The sequence below is a fragment of the Pelophylax lessonae genome (assembly GCF_965119305.1).
Source record: "Pelophylax lessonae genome assembly, chromosome: 3".
Classification (NCBI taxonomy): Eukaryota; Metazoa; Chordata; class Amphibia; order Anura; family Ranidae; genus Pelophylax; species Pelophylax lessonae.
Window position 1 is genome coordinate 133,461,769 of NC_138770.1, and position 24,658 is coordinate 133,486,426.

General features: G+C 46.3%; 1 protein-coding gene across 3 annotated transcripts in view; it reads left to right on the forward strand.

The window, feature by feature from the left end:
- The window catches only part of CYRIA (CYFIP related Rac1 interactor A), a 155,047-nt gene that overhangs the window by 57,728 nt on the left and 72,661 nt on the right, over window positions 1-24,658 (forward strand). For all 3 annotated transcript variants that reach the window (XM_082252233.1, XM_082252235.1, XM_082252234.1), the window contains one exon: window positions 20,585-20,651. The gene's annotated coding sequence lies outside the window, so the exon portion shown is untranslated. The remainder of the gene's footprint in view (window positions 1-20,584; window positions 20,652-24,658) is intronic.

A 24,658-nucleotide genomic window follows, 5' to 3' on the forward strand; every position in this document is an offset into this window, starting at 1 on the left:
CATTATTTAAACAATTCTCTAGAATTTCCAAACTAATTGTATACTCCTGGAGTAAAAATCGAACATGTAATTATTTATGGTGTTAAGATTTACCATTGTGATATATAAAATCTTTATAAATAAAACCAAGTTTCATAAACAAAACTATTGCTTTTCTGACAAACAGAAGTGCAACTTTAAAATACCAAAAAAAAGAAAAGAAAAAAAACGATGAGCTTTATTGGCTGTAATTGCACAGATTATATATACACACAGTATTTCACAAAAGTGAGTACACCCTCTTCACCTGGTTGCCGCCACACACGCTTGACACCATCTGAACCAAATAAGTTTATCTTGGTCTCATCAGAGCACAGGACATGATTCCAGTAATCCATGTCATTAGTCTTCTTGTCTTCAGCAAACTGTTTGCGGGCTTTCTTGTGCATCATCTTTAGCAGAGGCTTCCTTCTGGGATGACAGCCATGCAGACCAATTTGATGAAGTGTGCGGCGTATGATCTGAGCACTGACAGGCTGATTAACCCCCCCCATCCCTTCAACCTCTGCAGTAATGCTGGCAGCACTCATACGTCTATTTCCCAAAGATAACCTCTGGATATGATGCTAAGCACATGCACTCAACTTATTTGGTTGGCCATAGTGAGGCCTGTTCTGAGTGGAACCTGTCCTGTTAAACCACTGTATGATCTTGGCCACTGTGCTGCCACTCAGTTTCAGGGTCTTGGCAATCATCTTATTGCCTAGGCCATCTTTATGTAGAGCAACAATTCTTTTTTCAAATCCTCAGAGTTCTTTGCCATGAGGTGCCATGTTCAACTTCCAGTGACCAGTATGAGAGAGTGAGAGCGATAAAACCAAATTTAACACACCTGCTCCCCATTCACACCTGAGACCTTGTAACACTAACGAGTCACAGGACACCGGGGAGGGAAAATGGCTAATTGGGCCCAATTTGGACATTGTCACTTGGGGATGTACTCACTTTTGTTGCCAGCGGTTTAGACAATAATGGCTGTGCGTTATTTTGAGGGGACGGCAAATTTACACTGTTATACAAGCTGTACACTCACTACTTTACATTGTAGCAAAGTGTCATTTCTTCAGTGTTGTCACATGAAAAGATACAATAAAATATTTACAAAAATGTGAGGGGTGTACTCCTGTAAGATACTGTGTGTGTGTGTGTGTGTGTGTGTATATATATGTATGTATATGTATGTATATATGTATGTGTATATGTATATATATATATATATATATATATATATATATATATATATATATATATATATATATATATATATATATATATATATATATATATATATATATATATACACATACACAGGTCCTTCTCAAAAAATTAGCATATTGTGATAAAGTTCATTATTTTCTGTAATGTACTGATAAACATTAGACTTTCATATCTTTTAGATTCATTACACACAACTGAAGTAGTGCAAGCCTTTTATTGTTTTAATATTGATGATTTTGGCATACAGCTCATGAAAAAACAAAATTTCTATCTCAAAAAATTAGCATATCATGAAAAGGTTCTCTAAACGAGCTATTAACCTAATCATCTGAATCAACTAATTAACTATAAACACCTGCAAAAGATTCCTGAGGCTTTTAAAAACTCCCAGCCTGGTTCATTACTCAAAACCGCAATCATGGGTAAGACTGCCGACCTGACTGCTGTCCAGAAGGCCATCATTGACACCCTCAAGCAAGAGGGTAAGACACAAAGAAATTTCTGAACGAATAGACTGTTCCCAGAGTGCTGTATCAAGGCACCTCAGTGGGAAGTCTGTGGGAAGGAAAAACGCTGCAAAACGAGAAGAGGTGACCGGACCCTGAGGAAGATTGTGGAGAAGGACCGATTCCAGACCTTGGGGGACCTGCAGAAGCAGTGGACTGAGTCTGGAGTAGAAACATCTAGAGCCACCCTGTACAGGCGTGTGCAGGAAATGGGCTACAGGTGCCGCATTCTCCAGGTCAAGCCACTTTTGAACCAGAAACAGCGGCAGAAGCGCCTGACCTGGGCTACAGAGAAGCAGCACTGGACTGTTGCTCAGTGGTCCAAAGTACTTTTTTCGGATGTAAGCAAATTTTGCATGTCATTCGGAAATCAAGGTGCCAGAGTCTGGAGGAAGACTGGGGAGAGGGAAATGCCAAAATGCCTGAAGTCCAGTGTCAAGTACCCACAGTCAGTGATGGTCTGGGGTGCCATGTCAGCTGCTGGTGTTGGTCCACTGTGTTTTATCAAGGGCAGGGTCAATGCAGCTAGCTATCAGAAAATTTTGGAGCACTTCATGCTTCCATCTGCTGAAAATCTTTATGGAGATGAAGATTTCATTTTTCAGCACGACCTGGCACCTGCTCACAGTGCCAAAACCACTGGTAAATGGTTTACTGACCATGGTATTACTGTGCTCAATTGGCCTGCCAACTCTCCTGACCTGAACCCCATAGAGAATCTGTGGGATGTTGTGAAGAGAAAGTTGAGAGACGCAAGACCCAACACTCTGGATGAGCTCAAGGCCGCTATCGAAGCATCCTGGGCCTCCATAACACCTCAGCAGTGCCACAGGCTGATTGCCTCCATGCCACGCCACATTGAAGCAGTCATTTCTGCAAAAGGATTCCCGACCAAGTATTGAGTGCATAACTGAACATAATTATTTGAAGGTTGACTTTTTTTGTATATTGAGATAGGAATTTTGGTTTTTCATGAGCTGTATGCCCAAATCATCAAATATTAAAACAATAAAAGGCTTGCACTACTTCAGTTGTGTGTAATGAATCTAAAAGATATGAAAGTCTAACGTTTATCAGTACATTACAGAAAATAATGAACTTAATCACAATATGCTAATTTTTTGAGAAGGACCTGTGTGTGTATATGTGTGTATATATATATATATATATATATATATATATATATATATATATATATATATATATATATATATATATAATGTGTGTGTGTGTGTGTGTGTGTATTTATATGTGTGTATGTATGTATATATATATAAAACCAACATTAAATATTAAGGAAAAAAATATAGGAAAAGCAGCTTAGTAGATGCCCCTTACTTATGCTTATGTGGTAGTTTTAGAAACGGCCAGGGCTATATACCTCAAAACGCATTAAAATCGTGCCAAAGTAGTGCAGGAACTACTTTGAAGTTGGTGCGACTTCAAAACGCACTGATATGATTGGGGCTCATTGAAAATAATGGAAAATGACTTGTCATGCGATTTTGCGGTCCAAAATCGCGGGACAAGTAGCACTAGTGTGAAAGGGACCTAACACAATATCTGTGTTTACCAGTGATGGCAGGAAAAAAAAAAAAAATGGTCCAAAAACAAATGGTCCCAAAAGTGTGGCAATACTGTGTGTGTGTGTGTGTGTATGTATGTATGTATGTATATGTATATATAAAATATACTTTTTTTTGAGTATAGACCTATATTTATCCCAAGCATGTTTGAATCCACTTGCCATACTGCCCTGCTGACTGATTTTTACTGTGGGTACTACCAATCTATATGTTAATATAGATTAATATAGTTTTATATCCCATGTGGCTCCTTGTGGGGTTTTCTTTGACCTGCAGATTGCCATATTATTGCTTTGTAAAATGTAGCTGGAGATCCATGTATGTTTGTCCCATCCAGACTGCACTTATGTGTTGAAGTGCATTACTGCACATTATTGTACATCACATGAAGATAGATATCCCTTTATTTTACCCACCACAATACATATCTTTATGGACATACAGCACTTTTATAACACTGTTAACATACAGAGGGTTCACATCTTTGCGTTACACCAATAATTATATTGCTTGTTGTGTGCTGTTCAGGCTCATTGAGGTGCAATTTACAATGAATGGCAAAACAGCGCACAGCACTTCGCTTCATGCATTGTGATAATGTGGTTAAATGTGTTTCTGCAACACAATAGTCTGAATGGACCCTTGGTGTGGGCTGACATTCTGTAGTCAGGCACTGTGAAAAAGCAGGCACATCCAGCCCTTGTTTTAGGTCACTATTCTCCTAGCAAGTACTTTGTTCTTGGCTTTAGGTACTATTTCTTTTAGTCTGCACTTTTGGTCTTTATTCTCATGTGAAGCACTTTTAGAGCACTGGCCTTGGTTTAGGTCGCCATGCTCCTAGCAAGCACTTCAGTTTAGGTTAACATGCTCCTAGCAGGCACTTCTAGTTCATGGTTTAGGCTGCCATGCTCTTAGCAGGCACTTCTAGTTTGTTGTTTAGGTCACCATGATCCTAGTTGGCACTTGTAGTCCATGATTTAGGCTGCCATGCTCTTAGCAGGCACTACTAGTTTGTGGTTTAGGTCACCATGCTCCTAGTTGGCACTTCTAGTCCGTTGTTTAGGTCACTGTGCTCCTAGTTGGCACTTGTAGTCCATGGTTTAGGCCACCATGCTCTTAGCAGGCACTTCTAGTTTGTTGTTTAGGTCACTGTGCTCCTAGTTGGCACTTGTAGTCCATGATTTAGGCTGCCATGCTCTTAGCAGGCACTTCTAGTTTGTGGTTTAGGTCACCGTGCTCCTAGTTGGCACTTGTAGTCCATAGTTTAGGCTGCCATGCTCTTAGCAGGCACTTCTAGTTTGTTGTTTAGGTCACCATGCTCCTAGTTGGCACTTGTAGTCCATGATTTAGGCCACCATGCTCTTAGCAGGCACTTCTAGTCTGTCGTTTAGGTCACTGTGCTCTTAGTTGGCACTTGTAGTCCATGGTTTAGGCTGCCATGCTCTTAGCAGGCACTTCTAGTTTGTGGTTTAGGTCACCGTGCTCCTAGTTGGCACTTGTAGTCCATAGTTTAGGCTGCCATGCTCTTAGCAGGCACTTCTAGTGTGTGGTTTAGGTCACCGTGCTCCTAGTTGGCACTTGTAGTCCATAGTTTAGGCTGCCATGCTCTTAGCAGGCACTTCTAGTCTGTCGTTTAGGTCACCGTGCTCCAGTCCATACAGTAAGCTTTATTCACAGGGTTTTTTCTTCCCAGGCTCCAGCCTCTTGCATGCCCCATTAATGATCTGCTGAATAATGAGTGGCTAGTCCCCTGACATTCGGTGTCAGTACATAGGCTCAGGTGGTGCAGATTTTTCTGTATTGTGTTTCCTGATCGCTGCTGACTCACATTCCTGACTGCAGCTTGTATCTGAATACAGAAATGGTAATTGTACATCCTCAATTGTTTCTATGGCAATTATAGAAGGCAAAATGAGCATTTCACAATTTTCCACACAAGCATTTGGATAATGTATAATCATTTCATGATTCATTGGTCTTTGGATTTGTTTTCACTTTGGGTGAATGTTATCTTTTATAGCTTTTATTTTCCTGAGAAAGATGCAATTTATATTCCGCAGCAAATGGCTAAAATGTCATTCTTCCTCCTTTTCAGGTGTAATTCCACCTCTGAATGTATTTTCAGTGGTAACTATTGTGTACAGGTGCATTTTTTCTGCATGCTACAGATGTTCCTAATTTCTTGTGGTAGAAACAATGGTTGCTATATTTAAAGCTGAACTTTATTTCAAAAACAATTTTTGGTTATTTGCTGTGTAAAAATAGATTAACAATACCGAAGTGTGAACAGTGTGTATTGTATAATAAATGCTCTTACTTTCATCCCCCTTGTACAGGACAGTCAGTCCTGAGCATCCAATGCTGAAACTTGCAGTTCTGGCTGGAATACACGGATCAGAGCGAGTCGCTCACTAGTCCTTTCCAAAACGCCTTGCATTCATTTAGATGAGTGCAAGGTGTTCTGTGATTTGTGGAGGTGTGGATGATTGTCACAATCTCCACTCCTCTAGTCACAGAACATCAATGTGAAGGGATTGTCAGGGATCAGCCTACGGAGGCACATCTGCAGCGATGGATTATTGTTCCTAAGGAACCAGACAGAAGAAATAGGAGAGTATACTGTATATTGCTTCACTAATGCATACAGGATGGTTTAGAATGTGCTCAGAGAGGGGCTTTAAAGATTGTTCTCATGTTTATGTCGGTGAAAATAGGTGTGGAGATGTGCAGACAGAGAGACTTGGAGAGAACAATAGTGGTTGGGAAATGTGGTCTAATCCATTCATACAATGTTGCCCAACATCACCTTATTGGCATCGTATCCAGGAGCCAGTTAGGCAGAGATTGGCTTTTTTAGCTCATGGCATTTACACTTCTATTGAAATGGATCACTATAGGTTTGATTGTGGTAACAAATGTTGCTCAAAGCAAGGTACTCGTCACCCATATGTAGCTCATGTGTCCCAAGCTGAAGTAAATATTGTTTATATTCATAGTGGCAAAGTCATTGAAAACCAAATATTTGAAATCTGAAATAAATCCTACAGGTATAGAATATTATGATACCTTATCAAATGCCATTACTTTAGAAGGACAGTGTCCAATCCATTCAGTTAATAAAATGTAATAGAACACTCTTACATACATTTTTTTCAGGGGGTTTTATTCTTGGTTTCATGTACACTGCAACTTGTAAACGGACGTTTAGGAGCAGTTGGGCGTTTTTTCAGAAGCCCCTGAACTCTCCTCTGTTATCTTATCTGTACATGTACACAGGGTCGTTTACAGTCATTTACAGGCAGTTGAGTTCAGTGACGTTTTTTGGAAAGCAATTATTTGCGTTCAAACGTGTTTCCCGGCGTTTCAAATATATATACACACACACACACACACACACACACACACACATATATATATATATATATATATATATATATATATATATATATAATTATACACACACACACACACACGGTCACCCTGGCATGGCAGAATGGGGTCATGCAGCTGCCATGCCAGGCTGACCTGACTCTGCCATGCCAGGGTGACCGGAGTTTAGGGTGACCTGACTCTGCCATGCCAGGGTGACCCATCTATGCAGATTTTGGGTAAGGGGTGTATATATATATATATATATATAACGATCAGGGCCCTCTAATTCCTCCTCTTTTGAACTGTACTGTAACTGTATTGTCTTCCCTCACATTGTAAAGCGCTGCGTAAACTGTTGGCGCTATATAAATCCTGTATAATAATTATTTCTCTGTCGCTCATTGACAGACGTAGTCCTCCTTGATTAATATCAACTCGGGTTATACTGCCCTCTACAGGAGTAGGACTAGACAGGAAAAAACGTTCTGGCCACACCCTAGGGGCAGTCCCAGAGGGTATATCCTCTCACTTCCTGCTACAGCAAATCAGTTTTCTCTTACGTCCTCCGACAGTCGCCGCCCCTTCATATTCATCACCAATGGGTTATGTCCTCTTATCCGTAGGAGTAGCTAGGCAATAGAATATGTTAGTACAAAAGACTTTTAACATATCCCCACCCCCAGGGGGTGGTCCCCTCAGTACATAACCCTCCACTTCCTGTAACCAAACCAGTTTCATTTGTCTAGCTGTTAGGAGTGGCTGGATGTTTCTGTGCTGGGACACCTTGTCCCAGCTCTCTTTCCTTTCTTTGGATTTTATTTGAGTTTTTTCTCTCTCTTTCTTGTTAGCTGTTATTTTATCAGCGTTAGTTAGTTCTTCGGAAGAAGAGGATCATGCGGGCTGCGTCTCGGGCTGACCTCCCTGGTCGCAGGTTGTGGGTCAGTGGTTTCTCAGCCCGCCATCGAGCGTTCAGTCAGGTAACGCTCCTGAGTTTTCTGAACGACCCATCCCTGTGTCGTGCAGGGATGCCAGGTGTGGTGGCTACCTCACCGGACGCTGTGCGGTTTCTCAACCCACCTCCTGATGCGTCCTGGATGCGACTCTCCCTGCCTTATGTTCAGCGGTTTGTTCGCCTGTGCGGGTTCCCCACGCCATGTTAGAGGTAAGTGTATGTATGTGGGGACCTGTCTGTCTGGGGGGTGTCAGTCTGGGACTGTTACCTTACCCTGTGTTCACAATATTACTGTCTCCCTATCCCTCATGTTGCATGCTGTGGGCTGCAGGAGGGGGGGTTGTGCTGCACTCTGTGTCAGTTTGTATGTGAACGGCTGTGTGCTGTGGGGCTTGAGTTTTCTCATGCTTGGGGCACATTACAGCGCCGCTGCGGCAGTTTAACATGTTTCCTTTTGCTGGGCAATTAGGATGTTTCTTTTACTTCACCCTCATGGGGTGTGGGAGCGGCAGTTTCGGCGCCAAACGGCGCCATTTTGGCTGCGATCGCTCCGGCCGCATGTTTTACATGCATGGCGGCCATTTTCTTGTAGCCTCCATAGGCTTTAATGGAGCGCCCTGTACACCAGCATTCAGGAGCACCGCAGGCAGCAGCAGCAGCGATATCCAGGTTCATTTCCCTCTATTCCCTGTATCCTGCCTTGGTTTAATTGTCCCTGTGGGGGTCCCTTGTGTGGGGTGTTTGTGTGCAGTGGGCTACGATCGCAGCGCTCTCTTAAAGGGGCGGTCACCCATTTATTTTACTGCTACAGGGGCATGGATTCTCAGGAAAACAAATTTCCTACAACTTTAGTGGGGAGCCAGGGGTCTGTACTCTCCCCCCATGGGGGGGATTTGGCTGCGATTGTGGCTAGCCTTGCGACTCAGGTGCAAATGCTGGTGGCTGCTCAATCCACAAAGGCCCATTGTTTCAATTTCCTCTGATTCAGAGGGTGATGGTACTGGGGCTGCTGTGGCTGGGGTCTCCTTTTCGGGGTCCCGTTCCTCCCTGGACCTTGTCGGGTCAGATATGGAGGCTGAGGTGGAGGGGGTTGATAATTCTCCCCCTGGCTCGTCTGAAGAGCTTGCACTCATGGATGAATTGGTTGCTTCTATCAAGCAAACACTGCGGTTAGAGGAGGAATCATGTCCTCCAGCTGCCTTGGCGGCTGATGGGACGCAGAAAAGGCGCAAAACGTCGCAGGTGTACCCCTGCACTGCTGATTCAAAACGCTGTAAAAGAACAGTGGCGTAATATACGCAAGCCATTTGCTGTACCTAGTAGTTTTAAGCTACGCTATCCCTTTACGCCTGCTACTGATGAGCGCTGGTGTATTCCACCGCCGGTGGATCATGCGATAGCTGTTTTAAACAAATCCACTGCGATTCCGGCTGAAGACACCCCGGTGTTCCGGGATGCCACGGACAAGAGAATGGAATCTCTTGCCCGTCACACCTATTCTATTATGGGTTCTATGTTAAAAGCTTTATTTGCTTCTCTTATGGCGACCCAGGCGGTCGCGAGCTGGACGCAGGTGCTTAGGCGGGTCCTGGTGGCTGATTCTGCCCCCCAGGCGACTTTGGAGATGGTGGATAAAATCCACCAGGGTGTCATGTACTTGTGTGATGCGGACCTGGATATGGTTCCGTTGGCTGCACGTGTACACAGTGTGGCGGTGTTAAATCGCCGCCTGGTTTGGTTGAAGTGTTGGTCTGTGGATCAATCTTCCCGTAAGACCTTGGCCAATCTGCCTTATGATGGTTCTCGCCTTTTTGGCGAATCCTTGGATGCACTAATTAAGTGAGTCACGGGTGGTAAGAGCACGCTCTTGCCTCAATCCCACAAGCCCAAGGCGGCTCCTGGTAAGAAGGAGCCGTGGGCAGGTAAGCAAAAGTCCGGCCAATCCGGTTCTGCGGCCCACAACAGTGCGGCCTGAAGGGGCGCCCTCACCCGAGTCTGGGGTGGGGGGACGTTTGCTCGGTTTCTCTCGGCCATGGCTGTCTCGGGTTCGGGACAGGTGGGTTCAGGAACTCGTTCGATCTGGCTACAAGATCGAGTTTCTCTCTCGGCCGATGAGCAGATTTTTTCCCTCAAATCTTCTGTTATCCCCGGAGCGTTTGCGGGACCTGCGCCTAGCGGTGCAGGACCTGAGGGCTCAGGGTGTGGTGGTCCCGGTGCCTCATCGGGACAGATTTCAGGGGTTCTATTCCAATCTGTTCACCGTGCCCAGGAAAGAGGGCAAGGTACATCCGATTCTGGACTTGAAGGCGCTGAACCGCTTTGTGCGGGTGCGCAAGTTCCGCATGGAATCCCTGCGGTCGGTGGTGGCTGCCCTGGTTCCGGGGGAATTCATGGCTTCCATCGACTTGAAGGATGCGTATCTTCACATCCCCATTTTCGAGGGTCACCAGAGGTACCTTCGATTCGCCATCGCGGAGGATCGTTACCAATTTGTGGCTTTGCCTTTCGGTCTCGCCTCGGCTCCGAGGGTGTTCACCAAAGTGCTGGCACCGGTTCTGGCCTTGTTGAGAGCCCAGGGCATATCGGTCCTGGGATGTCTGGACGATATTTTGGTTCGGTCTGCGACCAACCAAGGTCTGGTGAAGGATCTGTCCGTCACGTTGCAGACTCTGCAAGGGTTTGGCTGGACGATCAATTTCCCAAAATCAACATTGTGCCCGTCGGTCCGCCTCCCGTATCTGGGAATGATTCTGGACTCTGTCCAGGCGAAGGTCTTCCTACCGGACGACAAACTCAGGGCTCTTCGGGAGGGAGTCAGGTCCCTCAGGGACAATCAGTTCTCGTCCATTCGGACGTGCATGCGGTGTCTGGGATTGATGGTCTCGGTTTTCGAGGCGATTCCCTTCGCTCAGTTTCACACTCGGGGTCTCCGAGCGGAGATATTGTCCAAGTGGGACAGGCGACCGCACTCTCTGGATCTTCAGATATCCTTGCGTTCTCAGACCAGAAGGGATCTTCTGTGGTGGCTTCGGTCCCCCTCAGTGTCGGGGGGCAAGTCTTTTCGTCCCCTTTCGTGGACGGTGATCACCACGGACGCCAGCCTGTCGGGCTGGGGTGGTGTTCTGGGCGTTCTGTCCGCCCAGGGTGTTTGGTCGCAGGAGGAATCCTCCCTTCCGATCAACGTTCTGGAACTGCGAGCGGTACTCCTCTGTCTTCGTCGTGGGTCGGACAGTCTTCACGGCTGTCCGGTCAGGGTGCAGGCGGACAATGCCACGGCGGTGGCTTACATCAATCACCAAGGGGGCACCAGGAGTGCCCAGGCGGCTCGAGAAGTGGCCGCGATTCTGTCTTGGGCCGTGACGCATGTCCCGACAATATCAGCTGTTCACATTCCGGGAGTGGAATATTGGCAGGCGGATTATCTGAGCCGCCAGACCCTGGACCAGGGGGAATGGTCCCTTCACCCGGATGTCTTCCAGATGTTGTGCGCGAGGTGGGGTCTTCCGGAGGTAGACCTGTTCGCATCTCGTCTGCACAACAAAGTTCCACGGTTCGTGGCAAGGACGCGCGATCCTCGGGCAGACGCGTCGGACACGTTGGTTGCCCCGTGGCATCAGTACCGACTGATGTATGCGTTTCCACCGGTTCAATTACTGTCCAGGTTCCTTCGCAGGTTGCACTCGGAACCGACTGTGGTGATTCTTGTGGCACCGGACTGGCCTTGCCGGTCCTTGTACGCAGACCTCGTAAATCTGGCAATCGACGTCCCGTGGCGTCTGCCTCTTCGAGAAGATCTTCTGTCGCAAGGACCGATCTTCCATCCTGCTTTACAGTCGCTGGCTTTGACGGCCTGGCTGTTGAAACCGAGGTCCTGAAGACCAGGGGTCTTTCCCCTGAGGTCATTCACACCTTGATCACTGCGAGGAGGTCTTCCTCGGGGAAGGTTTACTACCGTACTTGGAAGGCATGTTTTGCCTGGTGCGAATCCAGGGGTTTCTCTCCTACCACTTAATCCGTGTCTAGGGTGTTGCCCTTCCTTCAGACGGGTGTTGAACAGCGTTTGGCGCTGGCTACGATCAAGGGTCAGGTGTCCGCTTTGGCCGTTCTGTTTCGGCGTCCTGTGGCATCTACCGCTTTGGTTGGCACTTTTGTGCAGGGGGTACGTCATCTGATCCCCCCTAGGAGGGACCCTCTGCCCCCTTGGGACTTGAATCTAGTCCTGTCTGTATTGCAGCGTGCTCCTTTTGAAAGGATCAGGGAAATCTCGCTGTCTTTGTTATCCAAGAAGGTCGCCTTTTTGGTGGCTATCACCTCGGCTCGTCGAGTGTCGGAGCTGGCAGCCTTGTCCTGCAAGTCTCCGTATCTGGTTGTGCAATTGGACAAGGTGGTCTTGCGACCTAACCCTTCTTTTCTTCCAAAAAGGGTTTTGGACTTTCATCTCAATGAGGACATTGTCCTACCTTCGCTCTGCGCGAAGCCTAAGCATCCGACGGAGGTGCTGCTTCGCTCCTTGGATGTTGTCCGGGCGATTAGAGTCTACTTGAAATCGACTGAGTCTTTTCACAAGTCGGATGCCTTGTTTGTTCTTCCGGCAGGTCCTCGGAAGGGCATGGCGGCGTCGGCTTCTACCATCGCCAAATGGATCAGACAGACCATTGATCAGGCCTATGCTTTGAAGGGGAAAGTTCCCCCTGTACCTGTGAAGGCGCACTCTACCAGATCTCTGAGTACGTCTTGGGCCTGTCGTCATGGGGCCTCTGTGGCCCAGGTGTGTAAGGCGGCGACTTGGTCGACCGTTCACACTTTCACAAAATTCTACAGAGTAGATGTTATGGCATCGGCTGATGCTTCCTTTGGCCGCAAGGTTCTCGGTGCGGCAGTTCTCTAGAGCCCTTGTTACGGGTTCTTTGACTGTTTGGGACATTTGTTTTTTCCCTGGGTTTTCTTGCTCCTGTTGAGCGAGTGTTTTGTTCTTATGCCCAACTGGGTTCCTTCCTTTGGTAAGGTTCCTTTCTCTGATGGGGAGACGGCGTTGCCTTGGGCGCGGCTGCGTTCTTCCCACCCCTCATGTTTACACTGCTTGGGGACATCCCATTGGTGATGAATATGAAGGGGCGGCGACTGTCGGAGGACGTAAGAGAAAACGGAATTTTTGTAAAATCTTACCTGTAAAATTCCTTTCTCTGAGTCCTCCGACAGTCGCCGCCCCCGCCCCTCTTTTGGGGTTTTTCATGTACTCTCTACTGCTATTTCACTGAAACTGGTTTGGTTACAGGAAGTGGAGGGTTATGTACTGAGGGGTGGGGATATGTTAAAAGTCTTTTGTACTAACATATTCTATTGCCTAGCTACTCCTACGGATAAGAGGACATAACCCATTGGTGATGAATATGAAGGGGCGGCGACTGTCGGAGGACTCAGAGAAAGGAATTTTACAGGTAAGATTTTACAAAAATTCAGTTTTTTTCTGTCTAGTTAGGAGTAAGGGCCTACGGCCACATCACCCTGAACACGCCCGATCTCGTCTGATCTCGGAAGCTAAGCAGGGTCGGGCCTGGTTAGTACCTGGATGGGAGCAGTAGTACGCTGGGAGACTTCCTCTCAGGGAGGATCTGCGGTCTCAAGGACCGATCTTCCATCGTGCTTTACAGTCTCTGGTTTTAATGGCCTGGCCATTGAGACCCAGGTACTGAAGGACAGAGGGTTGTCAGCTTCAGTTATTCCTACTCTAATTAAAGCAAGGAAAGCGACTTCCAGCAAAGTCTATTATCGCACATGGAAGACTTATATCGCGTGGTGTGAATCTTTGGAATTTCCCCCACGTACCTATTCGGTGACCCGAATCTTGGCTTTTCTGCAAAAGGGGGTTGAGCAGAAACTATCCTCGAGCACCATCAAGGGTCAGGTTTCAGCATTAGCAATCTTCTTTCAGAAGCCTTGGGCTACTCATTCCTTGGTGTCCAGGGGGTGCGGCACTTGGCTCCGCCAGTGCGCGCGCCCTTACCGCCCTGGGATCTTAATTTGGTGTTTGTCGGTTCTTCAGAAACCTCCCTTTGAAAATATCAGGGAGATTCCCTTGCTTACATTATCCCAGAAGGTGGCCTTCTTGGTGGTTATCACTTCTGCACGCAGGGTGTCAGAACTGGCTGCATTATCATGCCATTCCCCATATCTAGTGGTTCATAGGGATAAGGTAGTTCTTCATCCGAAGCCATCCTTTCTTCCTAAGGTGGTTTCAGACTTTCATCTGAATGAAGATATTGTGCTACCTTCCTTGTGTCCTAAGCCCAATCATCCTCAGGAGTATGCGTTGCATTCCTTGGATGTGGTTCGGGCAATCGGGGTATACCTGAAGACTACGGAATCGTTCCGTAAGACGGATTCACTTTTTGTGATCACGGATGGCCCCAGAAAGGGGTTGCCTGCATCTGCCGCGACTATCTCCAAATGGATTAGACAGACGGTGTTACAGGCTTATTCTATTAAGGGTCGGAATCCTCCATTCCCTGTTAAGGCGCACTCCACTCAAGCGCTCAGTACTTCCTGGGCCTACTGCCATCAGGCGTCAGTGGTCCAGGTTTGCAAGGCGGCTACCTGGTCATCGGTTCATACCTTTACAAAATTTTATAAAGTTGATGTGATGGCATCGGCGGATGCCTCATTTGGCCGCAAGGTTTTGCAGGCCGCAATTTGAGGAGACCGGTGGTCTACCTCGAGGGTTTTTTTCCGTTGGAATTTCAGTCGAGTCTCATCGTGTGATTGATGAGCCTTTAAAACTTCTAGTTGGCACCGGTTGGGCCTTCTAGATTGGATTTTGATTTCCATTTTCCCACCCCTCATTTGTGGCACTGCTTTGGGACGTCCCGAGTTGATATTAATCAAGGAGGACTGCGTCTGTCAATGAGCTTAAGAGAAAAGGATTTTACGGTAAGATTTTACAGAAATCTATATATATATATATATATATATATATATATATTCAAATGAAAATGGCTGAAAAACATATATTTCTGTTGCATTGTGGGTGTTTGGGAGGGTCTCCTGATGTGTTTTGCAAAAAAACGCCTCTGAGCACAAACGCTGCTAAACCGCGTCCAAACGCGACACAACGGACGTTTTTATACGTTGTTCTGTAGCTGTCAAGTTCCAGACTTTTTCAAACGTCCCGTGTACATGTAGCCTAAGAGTCGGTTCACACTATGGCGACACAACTTCGGGGCGACTTGAACAAGTCGCCGTGCACCGCGACTTCGGCGCGGGTTGCACTGACTTCACATAATGGAAGTCGCTCCGACTTCGGCCAAAAGTAGTGCAGGAACCTTTTTCTAAGTCAGAGCGACTTGAGTCGCTCCTATTAGAACGGTTCCCATTGCACAGAATGGAGCACGACTTGTCAGGCAACCAAGTCGCCTGACAAGTCGGAGTAGTGTGAACCGGCACTAACTCTTTATCTGTGATTTGTTCCTATGTTTATATTATTTGTTTGGTTTAATTATAATTTAAGGTTGTACTCTTGGCACAAAAACTTTGAATTTAATATACTCTTCAATGGGCTCAGAGGATGGAAAACCTAACAGCTTGGTCACACCGATCACGACATTGATATCACTTGAAGTAGCACTATTTCAAAGTAGGATTTCAGTGCTACTTCAGGTGCAACTTGGAAGATATCTGTGCGACTTCATGCACAGATGTCTATGCAAGTCACAGATTTCTATGCAGGTCACACCTGAACTTGCAAAAAGTAGCGCAGGAACCGTTGGAATCACACCAATTTTACTGCTTCCAATGTGGACGCTACGGTGTGACTTGAGTTTCAAATCGCATGACAAATTGCACTGTTGTGACCGGGGACTTAATGTCTTTGTGAACCCAGATATTACCTTGTAAAATTAGCAGTGACATTATCACTGTGCTGTGCATAGCCTGAGCAGAGCTATGGGTGGGACAGACAGGCCCCAGCCACTACAGGGTGGCTTTGAAACCAAACATAAAAAACCCCAAACTACAGGAGTGGGGGTGTATACAAGACCAGTCACCATGCACAAGGAGAGAGCAGCTGTGACCAGTCTTCATTATAGGAGGCTTTAGGATTAGGCCGGGTTCACTCTGCTCCAACATGAAAGGCCTGCGACTTCCCATCTGACATTGGCCTGCAACATCGGTCAGAATTTAATGAACATGATACAACTTGAGATGAGTGCAACTTGGGTCTGGTATGGATTTGGATTTTGTTTTTTTTGTTTTTTTTTTTCCCCAATACATTTTGCAGTGTTAACATTGCCTCGGAGCACACATTGCATGTCACAAGTCGGATTAGATAAAATGCTGATCTGACTGGGATACGACTTACATTCATTTCTATGGGCTGAAATCGGATAAAAGTCTGACCATAAGTAGTGCAGGAACCTTTTCCAAAGTCAGACCGACATAGGTCCGGACCAGTTAAGACAACTCTCATAGGGAAACATTGATTTTTACATGTCATGTGACTTGTGCTCTGAAAGTCAGAGCGATTCTCGCATCGGTGTGAACTGGACCTTACTGCAAGACCTGGAAGAAATACTCAAAGCACTCCCAAGATTTACACAATACTTGCTTATTCCAGAGTTCACCTTTTAACCAATTTAAAACAAAATTTGCAAAAAAATAAAAAAAAAAACACATTTGTATGTTATGTCTATGGTCAAGCTGCATTTACAAAGAGGACAACCTTGACCTGGGTGTATGCATCCTACACTAGGCTCCATATGACTCAGTATGTACACAATCAGGCTTACCCTATAAGAAAATACAAAGGAGGGCAACCTCCACACTCCAGTTCTTGTGGAACTACAAGTTCCATGAGTCATTGAAAGACTGACAGCCACATGGATGACTCCCAGAACATCTTAGTGGTTATCACTCCTGTCTTGCAGCACTAGGGTCCTGGTCCCCGGACACTTTCTGCATGGAGCGTGCATGTTTTTCTTTTGCTTGCATGGGTTTCCTCCTGGTATTCTGGTTTCCTCTGACAGTTCAAAGCCATATAAGGACCTTAGATTGTAAGCTCTACAGGGACTGATGTGAATGTACTATATGTAAATCACTGAATAACTTGTTGCTGCTAAAAAAAACCTGTAATAGACCCATTTTTGTTGATACTCAAAATATGTGGGCACACTAAGGTCTCATTCACTTATGCCTCGTTTCCACTGAGCGGTTCGGTTCGGTACGCAGTTTTTGCCGTTTCCATTGTCAAGGGTTGTGAATGGTACCCTAATTCCGAACCGTTCTGTACCACTTTTTTGGGACCCTTTAGTTGGGGTACCAAGCACATTAGTACCTTACCAACAGGGTGGGGCTACACTGTTAAGGGAATGTTGAGACGCGAGGTACTGTTGGCAGTTGAAACGCAAGCCTAATCAAGTACCGTTCCGAACCGTACTGAACTGTACCGCTCAGTGGAAACGAGGCATAAGGCATACCTTCTTCATCTGATGCACAGGAGGTCTTAGCAGCCATGCAGGCAGCCTGTTCAATTTAACCACTTGCCGACCAGTCACGTTGACTGTACTGTGGCAAAGTGGCTCGTTCCCGTCCAGCGACGTAGACCTACGTCGCTGGAGTCCTCCCCTTGTGGGCGGCGCGCGCCCGCCGACGGAGGCTCGCTCCTGCTGTATTCAGTCACAGCGGGAGTTGGGCCAGGGGAGGAGCGGAGGTGATCACCGCCGCTCTTCCCTTATCGTCGGGGAATCGAGTCTGGAGATCCGCCCGCTTGTGTAAACAAAGCGGGCGGATCTCCTAAGTGACAGACAGGGTCAGATTGCAGGATTCAGCATAGCTGAACCTGCGATCTGTCCCTGTGTCACTCAGTCACCTCTCCCCACACACGTCAGTAAGCACCAGGCATACATTAACCCCTCCCTTTCCAATAAAATTAACTCCTTCCCTGCCAGTGTCATTTTTACAGTAACAGTGCATATGTATAGCATTGATTACTGTAGTAATGTCTCTGGTACCCCCAAAAGTGGCAAATGTCAGTCAAGGGTCCTATCTGTCCGCTGCAATGTCGCAGTCCCTTAAAAAAAACGCAGATCGCCGCCATTACTCGTAAAAAAAAAAAAAACGCTAAAAATGACAAATCTTTCCCTTTTGTGCAAACCAATCAAAATACTCTTATTGTGATTTTTTTTTTTTACCAAAACCTAGGTAGCAGAAAACAAATTGGCCAAAAATTTTAAAAATTTTTGATTTTTACATTTTTGGGGGGGGGGGGGGGATTTCATATAAAAAATGTGAAAAATATTGTTGTTTTTTCAAAATTTACGCTCTTTTTTTTTTTTTTTTTGTTTATAGCGCAAAAAGTAAAAATCGCACAGGTGATCAAATACCACCAAAAGAAAGCTCTGTTTGTGGGTAAAAAAGGACGTAAATTTTGTTTGGGTACAGCGTCGCACGACTGCGCAATTGTCAGTCGCACAGTGCTGAATCGCAAAAAGTGGCCTGGACGCAAGACAGCAAAATCCTCCGGTGGTTAATGACAGGCAGGTCACTCCATGGACCTTCACGGATCTCCAACTGTAAATCTCTGTGGGTCCAATGTCTGTCAGCATCTGATCTGTGCATCGGTTCTGTGCGGATGTATAGTCAGTGACACACTTGGAGGTCCTTGCAGCCACCCACCATTACATTAAACAGGCTGGCTGCATGCGGCTGCACGGAGCACTGGGTGCATCACACACAGCTGTACAGATTGGTACACATGTGTGTATGAGGTCTTAAGCTGTATTGTGCGTTGCTTTGTGCTGTGTTCATTTTATTACTGTAAAAGACATTGGATCATATGGTTAAAGAAAAAAATGTATGTCGCCTCCAAAATCATACATGTGGTTGGGTGTTGGTGAGCTTGCCTAATGATCTGTTTTTACTGTGCACTTGTTTGTACGGCCCCCTCCTCCCGCTGTGTGATGCTTTTGTAGTGCTGATAATGCTGCTGGGATTGTCATTTGATAAAGGATGTTCCAGTGGCATGTGAGAGATTTCATGACCATATATGGTAATTGCCACAGGCAGACACTTTCTATTCGGACCATTTGATTGTCACCAGGGTTACCTACTGATTTTTTTATCCCTTGGAAAGGACTTTTACTGATGTCTGCTGTGGGAACAGATAGCCATACTTTGCACATTTTGCAGCATTTTATTTAGCTCTGTTCTGCTCACCTACAAGGAGCTGCATTCACATCTCCTGATAGAAGGTATAAGCATCAATTCACTGCATATATTCATGTTTATTTTATTTACCAATACAATTCATATCACACTATTCATTTCAAGTGTATAAATATGGCATAGCTGTGTCTCATTCTCACTTTGCATGCACTAGTTGTTTAGGCTTTGTTTACAAGGGGGTGTACTACTATATACACCCATGCCAGGGCCATGTCTACCTGCATGGGGGATGCACAGGCAGAGTGTGTTCTGGCCATGCGCTTGCATGGATGTCCAGTTTCAAGGGGATATTTGGAACACCCGTGTATCTCCATGTCGAGTAAACACAGCCCTCGCATGGGTGTACAATGTGTGAATGAGACCCTAAAGTGAATAATGCGTCAGATCTATGTTTTCATATTGCATACATGCATGCTAAGTGGTGTTGAGGTGTAAGGGCTCATTCACACCAGGTGTTTGCTAGCCAGCTTTGCTTTGTCTCCTGTCACGCCAATTATAGTACTGCACTACAGTGGTGTGTACTAACAAAAAAAGGCCTTGCTATGGTCAATAGAACTCAATGAAATGTCACTTTGTCACCTTTCAATAAAGTTTGCACAAAGAAAAATTAGGAAGTGCAAAACGTTGTTGTAGCCCATCTGCACCACTGGCATCAAACTGCACACCAGTGGCTGCGTTCTCATGCAGCTGCTGTTTTAAAGGGGCTATAAGACCCCATGTACACTGTGTAGTGGGAATATGCTTGCATATATATATATATATATATATATATATATATATATATATATATATATATATATATATATATATATATCTAATATAATTCTTTATGCTTTTCACTCATTTCTTCACGTCGCTATAATTCACTTGACAAACGTGCCAATGAAGCTCCGAAACCTTATGGGGCATTGATCATTGCACGTTTTCTCAGCGCACATTTGTAGTGCAGCAAAACGCACATCTGCTAATCATGGTTTGGGGTACCAGTATCAATGGCACCTAAAGAGCAATGCGCATTTGCAATGCATTTTCAAAATGCACAGTAAAACAGGTGTTTCCTGTGTGCTTTGTTCCAGAAATGTCAGGTGTGACTGCATTATAACACTTGCATGTCTTTATCGTTAACAGTACTCCCTCTTACTATGCTTTTCTTGCCGGGAGGACTGATGTCCTATAAGGTGCAGCGGCTGTGTCCATGCAGCAGCTGCATCCCAGTTGACATCACTGGGACTGCCTGCACATGGATGTACAAAACACCTGTGCATCTATGTGTGGGTGTACAATGTAGTACACCCCGTGTGATGGCATCTTTGTTCAGGCATTATCCAGGGTTTGCATCTTTATCTGCCATTGGGATGTTGGCTTGGTGACAATCTATTTATCTAAATCCCAATGCTCAGTACTTCTTCTTCCCACTTCCTGTTGTCTACTGGACTGAAAATGAAGAGAAATCTTTCAAATGGGACACAGGTAGTAGAGAAAAAAAAGTTAACAGGTTTTAGCAATTCCCTACTCTATCTAAAATGACGAAAATGGCTTTACCTATAGGTATGAAGTGTTTGATGGCGGAGCATATTGCAGGGCGATGTAAAGGAGTCTTTCGCTTTTCTTGCTGAAAGTGGATACTGCTGTTAATATTTAAGTTATAAGCATAAAGGCTTCAAATATATTCAACAGTTGCATTGTTCTCTTGACAGGTCGACAGAACTCATGTTAAGAGAGTAGCTTGTTGGGAGACGTTCATCCAGAGAGTTGGTGGAAAAGGTAAAATTCTGAATTTCAAAAATAATTCTATTTTCTTGCTTGCCTGAGGGAACTGAATGTGACAGTTCTGATTCTTAACGTGTTTGATCTTTCCTTTTCCTCCAATCAGCAAGCCACTTGTATCTCAACTGCATATTTTTTCTCCTCCAATAGAACCTAAGAACTGTAGGGTTGTGTGTAGCGGAGGTGCTCAATCCTTTGGCATTTGGGTATCTGTATTAACCCAAATTACCAGTATTGATTGTCAAAACAATGCAGCCTTACCTTTTTTTTTAGTGTTTTTTTTTTTTTTTTTCCATTCACTTGTACTTCAGCCTGTCCAAACAGATATGTCGGGGGTAAGGTGGTGTTTGTTCCTTTCTGAGCTCAGTTCTGACACTTAAAGCGGAGTTCCGGCCTCAAAATCGAAAAAAAAAAAAACGATTTTGGGCCATCTGCTTGCGGAGTGCAACCTGAAAAAGAAATTGATACTGGCGTTTTTTTTTTTTTGTTTTGGTCACTTACCTTATTATAGAAGAAAATATACTCGCCTTCCTTCCACTTCCTCCCTCTGTGGCCGCGGCTTGTGTCGTCACTTCCGGTTTGCGATGATTCCTGGGAGCTGAACGTCATCGCTCCCAGGAGTCCATGCACCTGCACCGGTCCCGCTCGTCACTTCCAGTGCAAGCGTGGCATTCCCTGCTGAACAGCTTCTGGGCATGCCCAGAAGCTGTGCAGGGATGCCGCGCCTGCACCGGAAGTGACGAGCGGGGCCGCTGCAGTGCATTGTGGTACTCCGATGTCACGAAAGAGGACACGAAGAGGGACGCTGCGGCTTCAGCTGCCCACACCTGAGATGGCAGCGCGGGAGAAGAACTTTTCAAGGTAAGTATTTCTCCTTACAGGTACGTGTGACCTGGGACAGTTCAGAGGCTATCTTTTAAGGAATGTACTAGCCCTGACTGTCCTGGGGGTATTTTTAGCTAAAATTGACCCCCGAGGCCCGGAATGCCGCTTTAACAAAAACTGTCTTATAATAAATGTCAGGATCACAGGAATGAAAACAAAACTTTTAATTAAAGTGGTATTAAACTTGTCAATTTTTTTCTTTTCTTTAATTATCCAGACTCCGTAATGCTTTATGCCATAATGTGCCTTACTAAGATTCACTATATACTAGCATATTATGACAGACTTGCCCATTAAAGGAAAACCTCCAGCTACACTGTCAATACTCTGGCACCTCCATCTTCATCCAGTCTTCCTTCCGGGTTCATTCCGTTCAGCTGCTTGAATGGTCAAACCATGTTGGCATCACTCCCACACATGCAAACAGGAGTCACATCACCACGGAACAAAGCAGGTGCCGTTATGTACTCTGAGCTGTGCATGCGCTGCGGACAGGCAGGAGGAAGCATTTTTGGCAGAAGAGACCATCAGGGTCTCTTCTGTCATAAAAAAACCCTACCTGTCAGCATTTTCATTTGTTTTTATGTTTAATACCACTTAAAATTCTGGTATTCCAGACAGCTTGTCAGTTAGAAGCCCTGAGTTAAAGGGGAGCTCAAACCAAAAGGGGAAGCTCTGCTTGTTCAGGGGGGGAGCAGGTACCTTTTTTTGACAGGTACCCGCTCCCACTCTCGGGTAAGTTTTGCCACAGCAATATCCAAGTATGTCCGGCCCCTTCTCCTTCCCCCGCTGCCTTCTGGGACAAACAGAAGTCGGCAGGACAATTTAGAAAGCGCAGTATGACTCATCAATGCGCAGTAGAGAACAAGCCTGAAGGCTTCATTGCTGGTTTTCCTTAATGAAGATGCAGGCGCCTGCACCCGAAGCCAATTGAAGAATCGGCTCAGGGTGCTGACATCGCTGGAGCTTCTCTTTAAGGCAGGAAAAAGGCCAACCACACTGGGGACCTGACATTGAGCTGACATGGAGAGTGCAGCTGAATAAGTGCAAACATACATCTCTGTGTAGTTCATCTGCAGCATTGTGATTAAAGCCCATCCATGTGCAAAACATTTTTTCTGTTTTGTTTATTGAAGGACACAGCTCCTGATCTTCTTGGCCATTGGGTTATACTGCCCCCTACAGGAGTAGGACACTAGGCAGAAAAATAACTTTACTATGCCAGTGGGCAGTCTCAGGACGTATACTCCCCCCTCTCTGCTATAGGTACTCAGTTTGTTTTCTGTCTTGTCAGGAGTAAGGAACTAGTTCCTTGCTGGGATCACTGGTCCTGGCAATTTTTTCATTTAAGATCGATTTTTTTTTTTTTTTTTTTTCTCTCCTGGTTTTTGCCTGTGATCAACTGCCAGACTGGGCAACAGGCTGGATAATCTAGATCCAGTGGCCTCCCCAGTCTGGCCAGCAAGGGCGTGCAGACCTCAGCTATGTGCTAGGTCGGCTGTGACAAATCCCCACCGGACAGGGGCTGGCCTGCGAGTTAAACGGCTCACGAGGTCGCATACGACCAGGTCTTGGCCTGCTTCGCAGCGTTCCTCCACCGACAGCCCCCCATTTAGATGGCGAGGAGGTTCTGTCTGGAGTGGTGCCCATCTGGTTCCTGGTATGGTGAGTATCTATCCACCCTGTCCCCCCCTGGAGGGTTTTGGGGTTGACACAGGCTTCTCCCTGGGACCACTGGACCCCTGGGTTCCTCTCCTTCCCGTTAGGCCCCCCTTGAATCTGATGGTCCTGTGAGTCCTCTATCCCCCCTCTCTACCCTATATCCTCCCTCCATCTCTACTGGGGTTGTATGGTAGTCTGGCTACCTCCTGGGGCAGAGTTGGGGTTGGAGGGGGTGCGCGGCCGAGAGATCGGTCATGGGGAGGGGGGGGGCTGTACCTGGTCCCCCCTTCTTGCTCTGTGTCTTGCCTGGGCCCAGGAGATCCCTCCTGGAGCCGCGTGGGGCTGCCATTTTGTTATAGCCTAATTTCTGTATAGGCTGGCAGGCTTGTTTGTGTAGCAGTGGCGGCCATTTTGTGTTGGTCTGGCTTTGAATTGCATGGCCGTCATTACTGTGGAGCCTTCTGGATGTCCATTTTAGCTGTGGGAGCCCCTCCTTATGCCCTGGTGCTGACTCATGGGTTTCTTTCCTTCCCCGGACGCCGCACGTGGAGTGCTTTGATCCTGGTGCTGCCAGTAACTGTCTGGTTGGGTCCTCTCCCCCTCTCTGCTGCAGAATCGGGGAGTGCTCTGTGGCTGGCGACCGGGTGGTGTTACCAGTGCGGTGGGGATGTCCCTTGGCAGTGTTTTTTTGCACTTTTGTTTGGGGTACCCTTAAACCTCATGGAGTCCTTGAAACACATTTCCCCACCTGACACCCTCTCACAGCCTGCAGAGCCCTCTGGGTCCCAACAAAACATGGATGCACTGAAGGAGTCCTTTGTGTCCCGGGTGGAGGTGGCTTTTGGGCAGTGGGGTAGTAAAAAGTACCCTCAGTCTTCCCCTGCTTAATCTGTCTCCTCATTCTGAATCTGATCTGCCCGCCGCAAACTGGGCCCGTCCTGAGGGTTCTGCAGCCTTGTGCAATGAGTTTTCAGATAGTGAGGATGATTCCCCCACTCCTGTAGCTGTGCATGAAAAGGCACTGGTGGACGCACTGATTGTGTCTGTGTCATGAGACTTTAAAAATGGAGGACCCAGCTGAAGCTGCGGCGAAGGCACCGGTTCCGTTTGACACTCCCAAGCCGCCTAGAGTGGTGAAGGTGTTTCAGTTTCTTTCCTATTTTGACAGATTTGTCGCAAAAGAGTGGGATCATCCAAAACGCCCCTTTGTGGTCCCTAAGCGATTCGCAATGAGGTACCCATTTAAAGAGTCCCTCCTTAAGAAGTGGATTGTTCCACCGGTGGTTGATCCCCGGTTTCCAGGTTGCATAGGACAACCACAGTAGAAGAATCGCTAGTTTTTGAGGATCTGGCTGACATAAAGGCAGAGGATGTGGCCTGCAGTATGTTCACTGTGGCCGGCTCAGCACTCAGAATGGTCTTCACCATTGCCCTGGTGTCACAAACTGACCGAGTGG